Source organism: Aplidium turbinatum, chromosome 2, assembly GCF_918807975.1.
Source record: "Aplidium turbinatum chromosome 2, kaAplTurb1.1, whole genome shotgun sequence".
In the NCBI taxonomy this organism is placed as follows: domain Eukaryota; kingdom Metazoa; phylum Chordata; class Ascidiacea; order Aplousobranchia; family Polyclinidae; genus Aplidium; species Aplidium turbinatum.
This window is the reverse complement of record NC_137473.1, coordinates 30,370,854-30,381,701: the sequence shown is the minus strand read 5'-3', so window position 1 is coordinate 30,381,701 and position 10,848 is coordinate 30,370,854.

The window sequence follows — 10,848 nt, the reverse complement described above, 5'->3', positions numbered from 1 at the left end:
GCAGTTTCGTTTTGTGGGTTAATAAGGTTGCATCCTAAGTTAGCCAATTTACCAAATTTTAGAAACCAAACTCAAAGAAAGGAAAAAAAATCCTTTTAGTTTCTCCATCCTCATTCTCGTAATCCCAATCAAGACAAAGAATTAGCTATTCTAGCCTGGCCTTGATTGCCTTATCTGTACCCGGACGAAATCATTCATTTAAAGCGATCGATACAAATTCAAGAGGAAAATTCTAATGTTTACAAAATCTAATATTATTTCTAATGTTTTCTGCATGTTTCGTCTATTATATTCGATAATTAATTGGGGTAGGGCCAACAAAACGTTAGTACACAAGGTGGAAGTGATTCAGAACAAATTTATTAGAGCGTGTTTGTTTGGTGACAGGAAAACTTCGACGACCTACATGTACAGCAAATTTCAGGTATTAAAAGTGAGTGACCTTGCAAAGCTGGCATATGCACAGTTCATGTTCAAGTACGAAAATAATTTTTTGCCAGCATGTTTCTCTGGCTACTTTGTTAAATTAGACGACATACATCAACATGATACAAGACATAAGGCTAAAACCAGATTTTTTCTTCCCAGGTTTGAAACAAACTTTGGCAAAAAAACACTCCATTTCTTGTGTGTGCAAGTGTGGAGTGAAATTTCACACGATGTAAAAGATTTACCGTTCCATTGCTTTAAAAAAAATCTCAAAAACCAACTGTTACATGAATATTGAATATACATGCGTACCTTAAGTGCTCAATACAAAGGATAACTTACCTTTACAGTAGGCCTATATCATCATATCGTAAGTTACTTATTAATATTTGTTCTCTACAGTTATTAGTATCAAATTGCCCTGTTTTTGTATGCTTCACATAAAAATTGTTGCAATTCGGTGGTGGTATCCACGTTTTTCCTCGTTATTTCAGGAAAACTTTCGCAAGTGCTGTAGCCTATTATAGCACACAATCACTAATTATTGGTGGTTGGTCAATTCTTGGTCGTTGCTCGTTGGTTTGAATCTTCATCCTCGGCTTACTCAGTCTGAGAATGCAGATTCAAACCAACAGTAGTTGTTTTTCAATCTCAGTGGCGAACTCTTTTTATTCAATGAAGTAGTGTGCCTGCCTCTGCACACTAGTGTGTATGAATGTGTAGTTAGATTTACTGTGATGGGGTGGTGGCTGACTAGATGACTGCTTATGGTCTTTCGCTACCATCCTGATTGCGCCATAATCTAACCAACAGTTGTACAATGCATTGTTTTGACAATTACATTTTACTCTGATTATTTGTTAATATATGGCGCTGTTAAAACAAAATAAATTGACTTGACTTGACTTGACTATAATCTTCCTTGGTTATAATTGGTGCCGGTATAGCATCGGCCGCCTTGATCAGTGATGTCATAACAAAGTCTGACGTCATGCAAAAAAACGCAACTACTTTTAGGGGAGCAAGTCTTTTAGGCGCTGACAGTTAGGCGCTGGTCTAATAGGCGCGCACACTGTGGCGTCTGGATATTTAGGTGCGGAGCACTGTGGCGCCCGGTCATTTAGGTGCTATTCCTAGTAAAGTCTGTAGATTGTATTAGCTTGGCAGCTTGCCAGAAAATTATATCATAGCTTCAGTGAGTGAAGCTGCTAAAACCGGCAATGCTTTTCACACAAAATGTTACATTGAACAGAAAAATATATTGTTGTTTTATTAGTTGATTTATTATTGTTTTATTTGTTGTTAGTCCAGGTTTGCTTTGGTGAAAGCTTTATCAATAAATTGTTGAAGCTTTCGAACATTATTGAGATCATTTTTAGTTAACTCTTTCGCGACCACGGACGTATACACACGTGTTGGGATTTTTGCCATGATGACCAAGGAAGTATCCCTACGTTCAAGGTTAAAAGGTAGCCTATTTCAAGCAAAAAAATAATGTAAATGATGGCAGATCCATAGTCTTTGCCTGTCCTTTTTTGGCTAATATAAAAAATATATTTTGGCGGTGCAGTTATCAGATGAGGACTTCTTAAAGATGGGGACACAGTGGATTTTTTTTCTTTCACTCATGGGAATTGGCAGTCAAAACTGGCTAGGCAACCCCTTACTTTGGAATTTCTCGATCAAAAAGACTGTAGGCTAAATTACGTAAACTTTTTGCTTAAAATTTTCCAAATTTCTCCATAATCATTCTGCTATACCTCCTAAAGCATTGCGCGCAGAAACGAAGTAAATTTTTTCTTATGTGCAGAGTTGTTTTGGCATTCGATTAAACTACATATATTTTCATATTATTGTATCATGCTTGGGTAGTAAAAATTATAATGGAGTATACTTTTCTGCCAATTATTAATTTTTAAAAAAATTAGAAAAAATACCTTTTGGAAAGTTGCTAGTTGTACATAGAATGTTTTAAATTTTATTGCAAAGCTTTGCATCTTCGGATAGCTGAAGATGTATGCTTTCATTTGATGTCAAGATTGTGCGTCTACGTCGATCACATGACATGTTTTTACTGCGTAAATACAACAGATTTGTGTGAAAAATGTCTGGTAATTTAGATTAAATATAAATTACTTCTGTTCGGGATGGATTGGCCATGTGACGAGAACGCGTAAGACGCTCTACTACTGTTCACATGAATACATTTTTACAGGGCATATAGGCTACACCTTGGCTACAAGTTGCAAGCATAATGGTGAGACTTCGCTCGTTAAACCTAGTCCGGGTTTTGACGGAAAACTAAGTTACTCTTCACTCAAGCCTACCGCCCGCTTGAGTACAGCCTACGGTACATTTTTTACTGATGTTTAGTTATTATTTGACCTAACTAAAAGTGAACTCAATCTCATACATTTCGGAAACTTGAATAATTTATTGATAAAGCTTTCGCCGGCGCAAACCTGCACTAACAACAAATAAATGCTGAACACTCGCATTAAAAAAAACAACATATTTTTCTGTTCAATATAACATTTTATGTGAAAATCATTGCCGGTTTAAGCAGCTTCACTAACGGAAGCCATAACATATTCTTCTGTTCAATATAACATTTTGTGTGAAAAGCATTTCCGGTTCAAGCAGCTTCACCCATATATTTTTTTGTGTAATAAAACATTTTGTGTGATAAAGCATTGCCAGTTTAGGCAACTTCACTCACTGAAGCCATGACCAACAACGCACACGCATTAACAAAACAATATATTTTCCTGTTCAATATGATATTTTGTGTGAAAAGCATTGCCCTACGCCCCTACCTGCCAAGCTGATACAATCTACAGACTTTAGTAGGAATAGCACCTAAATGAACGGGCGCCACAGTGCTCCGCACCTAAATATCCAGACGCCACAGTGTGCGCGCCTATTAGACCAGCGCCTAACTGTCAGCGCCTAAAAGACGTGGACCCACTTTTAGGAAGGGTGCAAAAACACGAAATAGAAGTAAAAGCGCAATGGCTACTGATTTTTAAATATTTGTAGTGAATAGTGCCTCTAGCTTTCTCATTTCTGCTTAGATCGTTGGAAAACACTATGCTTCATCTACCCGAATGAACTAATTGCCAAGGCGATTCGATCATTGTTCATCATAAGCCGCCCCCAGTTTGCTGTGATTGGTGAATACTGCCTCCACCAAATATGCTGTAGCTTTCTCATTTCTGCTCGGATTTTACCACTTTTCCTATCGTTGGAAAGCATGATGCCTCATCTACCCGAATGGATAAATTGCCAGTCTAAAATAGGCATTATATTTATGTAGCGCTAACTTAAACTTTACTATTTTGTACCAATTCTCAGCAATTCATTTTTTACAATAAAAATACCAAACCAACACAAATTAAAAGAGTATGTTTTGGTTTATTCATCTGTTAACTTTAACATTTATATCTAATCCACAAAACGAGAAATCGTTGTTCAAACGTAACCGCTCGACGAAGCTTTTTATCAAAACAATGCAAACACAAAGCGATCAATTTCGAGTGTTTGTAACGCTTCTGGGTTGAAGGGATGACGCTGCTGAGTTAGAGGGTATAAGACAACACTAGATTTGAGAATTCATCTTTATTGCGGCAATCGTTGCAGCGATTAGAGCGGATTCAGAAACGTCACTGACTTCTCGTTGTGAGAGCGTAGATCGAAAAAGGGCAGATTCATACCTAGTCTCTTAATTTATATGCGAAACAATATTCATCCGCGGGTTGCCAGGCGCAAAGCTAATTAAATAATAATTGAAACTTGAAAGGGCTAAACAATAGAATTATGGAATTATGAGAACGTTGGACTGCACTACAGAATGATCGCTGGTGACAAATAAAAGACAGCAGTCGGTACATACGTTGGCCCCAGTCAAAGCGACATTGAAACGTAGGAGAGATGTCGTGAATGACGAAAACATTAAGTTATGATTTAGGGTTAGAAACTGAAATTGAATACGGGGGCGCAACTGTAAAATCAGCCATGAGAGAAAAATATTTAGAAGCGTTTTTTTAGAGAAAAAATTAAGCATGTATACAAACAGGTAAGCGTCCATGGCTGTCCATGTCCCGCCTCCGAAGAGATAGGACCTGACACCCATGGAAGCAAATCAGAATAGTAAAAAAATGTATGTAGCCTAACGGTGTGCGCGCGCGCGCGGTTGTGCGAGACAGAATGTTCTAAAGTCATACTATTAGTTCGAGTATTTTGATGAGGGAGGACGAGACAGCAGTTGATGTGTAAGTTCGATGATATAAGATGAGCACGACAGCAGTTGATAAGCAGTTCAGTTAGTAGTCCATTGATGGATGACGAGCACGACAGCTGTTGAGTTGTGAGTCCGTTGATGTGGGACGAATGTGACAGGAAAAAGGCCAGCTTGTATAGTTGCAAGCTGTGTGACATGCAGCCATTGCATGTCAAAAGTGGCGCATAATAGCGGCACTGGTTTGTTTGACGTCGCGGTGTGCTTCTGACGCAGCAGAGAAGGCTTGAATGATGAACGATGCAGCAATTGCACGTTGAAGGTGTGTCGCAGAAAGTAGCGGCAGATATGGGGTTGACCATATTGCTTGCGTCGGCGGCTGAGGATAGCCGTGTTGAAATCATCTCCGTGGAGACATCTCGTGGTGAGGTATGTAATGAGGGACTGTTCAACTCAGTGCAAGTCGTGGAGAACATGGAGTGCTGTGGTACCATGTTGAAGTGGTCTCATCAGTGAGCTTGTCGTGACATCATCGTGGTGCTGTATTGAAGTCCCTGGAAGTCGCGCATCAAGTCTCACAGCAACCGTGTTGATGGGCACGTCTGAAACAAAATTGATACAGAGTAGCGTCCGCTAGAAAGTAACACATAAGCAGTTCAGACACACTAAAAAAAGCGATGCATGCGGGAATACAAGTCGTTGCAATATGTTGCATGGCAGTGCCATGGCGGCAGACGCCGGCTGATGATGGGACACATAATGAAAAAAATATAGCGATGCATGCAGGCATACGAGTAGTTGCAATATGTTGCATGGCAGTGCCATGGCGGCAGACGCCGGCTGATGATGGGTAGGAAACTAGACATGAAAGTATGAGAGTCGTAGTACATGGGTACTGAGTAGGTCCAGCACTCATTAAAAAAAAAGCGACAAACACGAGCAGAAATAAATTGTTGCAATGACGTAGCATGACGTGTCATGGCGGCAAATGCCGGCTGAGATAAGATACATTAAAAAGTAGCGACAAATATGAGTACAAGAAGTGGTTGCAACGTCACGTGACTGTAGTTAAACGAGTGACTATAGAATGGATGCAGTTTTCACGTCTTGCTCAGGACGGTAAATTGCTGTAGAATGGATGCAGGTTAGTCTGTAAACCTAGAAGGTTGGACGATGATGCGTCCACTACGAGTCGCTTTGGGTTGAAAGCGAATGAACGAAGGTTCGCGCACGATGGATTCTGATAGGGGGAAAGGCAATTGAGAAAAGGTAACACAGTTGTCTTCACTATTAGAAGATGCGGACGGTGGACAAGGTGTGGTTGTAGGTGACAGGGTGAGGTCAGGTGGTGCAAGCGGGTAGAATGGTTTGAGTCTATCTATGGATACGTTGGAAATGCGCGAACCGAGGTCTAAAGTGAAATATTTGTCAGAACGTGATTGAATACAAAAAGGCCCTTGATACGGACGTTGAAGTGGAGATCTAACTGAGTCGTCGCGAATGAAGACATGGGAGCAGGAGAATAAGGCATCGTCGATGTGAGTTTGGCCGTTGCGCGATACGCGGGTGGGAGCATAACGCAACGCGGCCATGAACTTAATAAAGTCCTTGACGAGTGGAGTGTGAGATGAAGGTGTGTCATCTAAAGGAGTAAAAAAATGGCCCGGCAGACGGAGTTGTGTGCCAAGGGTCAATTCTGCGGCAGAACAGTCGATTTGTTCCTTCAAAGCAGAGCGCAAACCTAATAAAACCCATGGAAGGTTGGAGACCCAGTCTGCAGAGGTAGTTTGTGCTTTTAGAGCCCATTTAATCACGCGGTTATATTCTTCAACAGCGCCCTGGCATTGAGGATGATAGCTAGTGGAATGGGAGAGCTTAGATCCAAGAAATTGTGCAATGTCTTTCCATAAAGTGGAAGTGAATTGAGCGCCTCGGTCAGTAGTAATTCTGGCAGGCACGCCAAATCGACTGACCCAGTGCATGAGAAAAGCGTCTGCGCAGGATTTTGCGGTTATATCACGTAATGGAATGGCCTCGACCCAACGAGTGAAGCGATCCACAATGGTAAGAATGTAGGAGAAGCCCTGGGAAGATGGCAGCGGGCCAGTGAGGTCCAGGTGAATGTGAGCGAAACGACCAGCTGGAGGTTGAAATTGCTGTAAGGGTGAGAGATTGTGGCGAAAGATTTTAGTTTGTTGACAGTGTAAGCAGGTGCGGCACCAGTCGCGAGCATCGATTTTAAGCTTAGGCCAGAAAAAGCGGTCAGATAGTAAACGCTGTGTTTGTTTGATGCCTGGATGAGCCAGGGAGTGGGTAATGTCGAATACTTGTCTGCGCATGAGCGGAGGAACATAAGGGCGAAAACGGCCGGTAGATGTCTCGCCTAACAAGGAGAGGCCATTTGGGGCGGGTCGAGTGGTCAGTTTTAGCGATGAGTTGTCATGGAGAGGCGGAAGCGTAGTGTCTTGATTCTGTAGAATAGCCATGCGGTTATAATCAAGGGAGGGTACATCCTCAAAAATAGCGGCTATGGGAGGCCGGGAGAGACAATCAGCGGTTATGTTGTCTTCACCGGCGAGATGCTGAAGATTCTTAGTAAATTGAGCTATGTAAGACATGTGGCGAATCTGTCGCGGCGAATGTGATGCGGTAGGACGGTGGAGAGCGCTAATTAGCGGCTTGTGGTCCGTGAGGACGGTGAAGGTACGACCTTCTAAAAAATAGCGAAAATGTTGTATGCCGAGGTAAACGGCTAAAAGTTCACGGTCAAACGTTGAGTAATTGCGTTGTGCAGTAGTGAGAGATTTTGAGAAGAACGCTATGGGCCGGGATTGGTCGTGTACAGTTTGTTGCAGTGCGCAGCCTATGTGAGTGGCGGATGCATCCACCGCAAGAAAAGTGGGAGCTTCATGTGCGGGAAATGCAAGAAGACACTCCTTGGATAAGGATGATTTTGCTTGAGCAAACGCTGCTTCGGCTTCAGGAGTCCACGTGAGACGTTTGCGACTGGCTTTGTTATGTGTGAGCAAAGCATGTAGCGGTCGCAGAGTGTCAGCACAGTTGGGAATGAATTTGGAATAAAAAGCGATCATACCTACAAAGCTGCGTAGTTGTTTCATCGTGATTGGTTGAGGAAACGATTGAATTGCGTCTACCTTTTCAGGATTGGGTTGAATACCTTGCGATGAGAGAAAGTGACCTAAAAAGGTGATTTGGGATACTGCGAATGTGCATTTGTTTTTGTTAAGGGTTAGGCCAAAGTTGGCAAGGCGTGAAAAGACTTCTTGCAGGTGAAATAAATGCTCTTCATGCGATTTTAAAAAAATTAGTATATCGTCAATGTAGCAAAAAATGAAGGGTAAGTCACGTAGAACTTCATCCATGAGGCGCTGAAAGGTTTGGCTAGAGTTCGATAGGCCCATGGGCATGAAACGGAATTGAATGGAGCCAAGCGGCGAGATGGCAGCAGTTTTGGGAATGTCTTCAGGTGCTACAGGAATTTGATGAAAGCTCTTGAGTAAGTCTAAACTAGAAAAAACGTTGCAGCCATTAATGCGGTTAGCAAAATCGTGAAGGAAGGGAAGTGAGTAGCGGTCTGGTTGAGTTTGGAGGTTAAGTTTGCGATAATCAACTGTGATGCGATGGGACATTCCGTCCTTTTTTTTAACCATGTGTATGGGTGAAGCGTAAGGTGAATTAGAATACTCAATGACACCAAGATCAAAAAGAGTATTCAGTTCCTTGGACAATGTGTCGAGCATTTCAGGGGACATGCGCCGTTTGGGTGAGCGGACTGGTGGGCCAGAGGTGATGATGTGATGTTGTACGTGGTGAGAAATAGATTTAGTAAACGACGATTGATCAAAAACGTCAGCGAAGGAGTCGAGGAGAGATTCAATGGAAGATGGCGCAGGAACTGTACTAGAGATGCTATGAGAGGCAAGTTCGTGTAGTGGCGCCGTAGAAGCTCGATTAATGTTGCGACTTGCATGAATGGACTTTGCTGAAGGCAATTTACGGGGACACATAATAACATTAGTGGAAGAGCGAGCGTCGTTTGAGCATGGAGGATGCTTATCAGGTGGTAGAATTAATTTACGCTTTGAGATGTCAAGTGAAATTTTGAAATGTTCAAGGAAATCCATTCCTAGAATGGGATGAAGAACATCCGCGATGAGGAAACGCCATGAAAATGATTTGTCGAACCCTAGAGAGAGATGCAGTTTAGTGTAGCCAAAGGTGGGGACTTTGGTATTGTTAATAGCATATAGATGGGATGTACTACGTTGAGAAGGTGCATGTTGCACGGGAAAAATGGAATAAGGACTACCTGTGTCGATAAGCCATTTAAGCTGAGTAATAGAATCGTAAATGTAAAAAGGTTGAGGCGATGAAGGATATAACTGTGTGGATAGCCCCGCTGTGAGTCCTATTGACGAGGCAGCGGGGCGGCGCCGTTTTTTGGTGGACCGGAGAATGCGCAAGCAGGGGAGCAGTTCCGTGCGTTGTGGCCAAACTTGTGATGGTAATAACAGATAGGTGGGGGGGTGAAGCGTGTGCTGTTATTGGTGCGACGATGAGGGTTGAAGGGCGGCATCGCCTGAGGATAAGAACGTGGGCGCGAGGGTGATCGTGGACCATTGCTTTGCGTGGGAAGAGGTGCAGATTGCTGATTGGTCAGCGACATGAAGGTTTTGAGAGAATGCGTGAGTGAAGAGATTTTTTGTTCTAAGAGCTGATTGATTAGAGATTGAGAAGAATGATCGTTGGATGTGAGAGGGTCATGTGAAGTGGAGGCGTCTAGAATGTCGTTGGCCTGAAGGGCCAGGGCGTCAAGATCTAGATGCGTGGAGGCAGCTAAAATGGGTCGTATTTGTTGCGGCATGCGCTCCAGGAATAAATTTTTTAGAATGGCATTAGCCGTGGGATTGTGAGCATTGTCATGGCCCAGCAGCTTACGCATCTCATTTAGGAGGACGGTAGGTTTTTTATCACCTAGAGTGCATTTGTGGAAGAGGGTGGATAGACGCGCGGAAAAGCTCTGCTGATTGGCTGAGATGAGAGCCTGTTTGAATGTAGAATAAGGCTGATGGTCAACATCACGCAATTGAGCATAGGATAAAGTATTTAGTACAAGATCGAACTGGATCTGTTCATTGTTGAGGTTGTGCGACCTAAATAAGGATTCGCACATGCTGAACCAGAGTGGCACGTTCTCCGTCCAGAATGCAGGAAGTTTAATATCGACGGGTGAATAGTAGGTAGGCGTAGAAGTGGAGCCTATTGTAGTGATATCGTGTGGCGCAGTTGCGGAGGAGCGCATGGGTGTGGTGAAGGTTGCGTCAGTGTGGGATGTCATAATGGGGGTGGTAGAAGCTGTACTATCTAAAGTGTAAAAGGAATTGTTGGAATGCATTGGTATTTGAGAGTTTGAAAAGAGATTGGAGGAATGTGTGGCCACAGCGCAAGCGGGAGTGGAATGTTGAGTTACCGGAATGTCAGTAAGAACTGAAACGAATCGAGGCATAGTGGGGAGATTAATAAGTATGGCTAGCAACTGCCTGTAGGGTGCAGTGGGTACTGGTTGATTACAAAGAGTTTTTAAAGAATATTGTTTATGCAGTGGTTTCTATTGCAACCGATAAGGTACCGTAGAAAAAAATGGAAGTTAGAAACTATGCATGTAGACTACAGGAGATAATTGCAGAAGTTAAAAAAATTTAGCATGCGGTGGTTTGTATGGTAACCACAAGGTTAAGGTACCGTAGGAATAGAAGTTAGAAACTATGCTTGTAGACTACAGTAGGAGTTTATTACAGAAGTTAAAAAAAATTAGCATGCGGTGGTTTGTATGGTAACCACAAGGTTAAGGTACCGTAGGAATAGAAGTTAGAAACTATGCATGTAGAATACAGTAGGAGATAATTGCAGAAATTTAAACAAATTTTGCATGCGGTGGTTTGTATGGCAACCACAAGGTTAAGGTACCGTAGGAATAGAAGTTAGAAACTATGCATGTAGACTACAGTAGAAGATAACTACAGAAGTTAAAAAAATTTTTGCAAAAACGTGGTACATTACCAGGTGGCGTTGATGTCTTTGCTGAAGGTCGTGAATTCGAAAAATGTACTCGGGGTCACCATTGTAACAGAAGTGGTTAAGCTAACATTCTGTATACATAA